The following is a 1,775-nucleotide window of genomic DNA, read 5'->3' on the forward strand; positions in this document are numbered from 1 at the left end:
TCAAATAAACTGAAATTGTTTGAATTGTGAACTGGTGGACTTATATCGCTATATATACTGGTGCAAGGGGAATCTATACTGGGTGATTGTACAAGTACAATAATTTGGTGGATTATTATCCAGTTTTTATATTATTCTTCCCTAAAGTAAAAAGAAGAGAATAAAAGTTCACATACTCTCACTTTGACTATCCGACGCTTATCGGCTGATGATACAATGCAGCAGTTTATAGATGCGCCTCGTGCTAGTAGGTACTCGTATACATATAAATACTACAATAAAAAAAACGAAAATTTCGTTACGTTGTATGCCGCATATTCTGAAGTCAAATAATTTTCTTTTCTTACGAAGGTTAAGTGCTTTTTTATGTAGTGAAATACTCCTGAACGCAAAAGTTTCTTTGTGCAGCTGTACATGAATTGTGATGTTTTTTTTTTCAGTAATAAGTAATTAAATTATTTTTATTGTACTCGCATCCGCACACTTTTCACATTTTCACCAATTAAATATTAATGCTCATCGCTTGCAAGGTAGCCGCCATACACCAGTGTTGCCAAGCGTCAGGATGGCCGAGTGGTCTAAGGCGCTGCGTTCAGGTCGCAGTCTACTCTGTAGGCGTGGGTTCGAATCCCACTTCTGACAATAACAGATTTTTTAATAAAAATCTGAGAAAAACTACAAAGGAAGTAATTTGGTAATGAGACATATTATTGCCTACAAATTAGGGAAATCGTTTTAATTGTTATAATTATTTTATAATAATTATTTAATATGCTGAGTTAAGAAATAGGTGATGTTTTCGGAAAGCTGAAAAAGTAGTGCCAGTAGTCAGGATGGCCGAGTGGTCTAAGGCGCTGCGTTCAGGTCGCAGTCTACTCTGTAGGCGTGGGTTCGAATCCCACTTCTGACAATGGCATATTTTTTGGAGAACACTATTTATTTGTAACAGCACTGCACAAATTGTTATTATATTTACATTTAGGCAAAGCAAGGGCTTTGGGTTGTCTAATATCCTTAGAGCGACACTTTATGATATACATATATACACTTAGATAAGTATATGCCCTTTGGTGGGTAAATAGCTAAAGTAACATGCAAAAAAGTTGTTAAGTTTCTGCAATACATTTTTTGAAGTATAGTGGGTAAAAAGTTGAGTCGCTATCTATGCAAGAAAAGATTCTACTATTTTAAATTTGTCATATAACATATGATTTTTATTCATTACATCAATTCTTCATTTACAAAAAAACAACATATTTTTTTTTTTCAATGTCAATAATAACAAACAGTTGCTTCCCCTGACGAAACACATGCCACCGCGTAACTGATTGGGCTGCTCAGGTACATCTGAAAAAAACACTTGGGTCGATTATTCATCAGGAGATATGTCGCTTTGGTGGGTAGCAGATTTACAAAAAAAATTTTTCTCTAGACATTCTATCTGTTTATTGGAAAAACAGAAAGAAGGATTTTTTCACGTTTTCGCTCTTGAAAAAATAGTAAAATAGATTATAAAATTATAATTCTGCTACCCGGGAGAGCCACAAGTCTACTCAATAACATATTAAGAATTCAAATCAACCGGTTCAGTACTTTTTGAGTAATTACCAACGCCAACTCCGAAAAAATTGGCACGCTTATCCCTGGGCGTCGTACCCCAAACCGGTCTCGTTTAAAAGGACTCTAACGTCTAAACTACAACGAATTTCAATAACACTTGGCAAGCATATTTTTGAAAGTATAAACTATCATAACATGAAAAAAATCCATTTTTT

The 1,775-nt window shown here is 34.5% G+C and overlaps 2 non-coding genes across 2 annotated transcripts; both read left to right on the forward strand.

Moving 5' to 3' along the window:
* The first annotated feature begins 559 nt into the window (after window positions 1-559).
* On the forward strand, window positions 560-642 carry Trnal-cag (transfer RNA leucine (anticodon CAG)). The gene has a single exon. It is a non-coding gene; the product is annotated as a tRNA-Leu (tRNA).
* A 185-nt stretch (window positions 643-827) lies between these two features.
* On the forward strand, window positions 828-910 carry Trnal-cag (transfer RNA leucine (anticodon CAG)). The gene has a single exon. It is a non-coding gene; the product is annotated as a tRNA-Leu (tRNA).
* The last annotated feature ends 865 nt before the right edge of the window (window positions 911-1,775 follow it).

The sequence above is a fragment of the Anastrepha ludens genome, chromosome 2 (assembly GCF_028408465.1).
Source record: "Anastrepha ludens isolate Willacy chromosome 2, idAnaLude1.1, whole genome shotgun sequence".
In the NCBI taxonomy this organism is placed as follows: domain Eukaryota; kingdom Metazoa; phylum Arthropoda; class Insecta; order Diptera; family Tephritidae; genus Anastrepha; species Anastrepha ludens.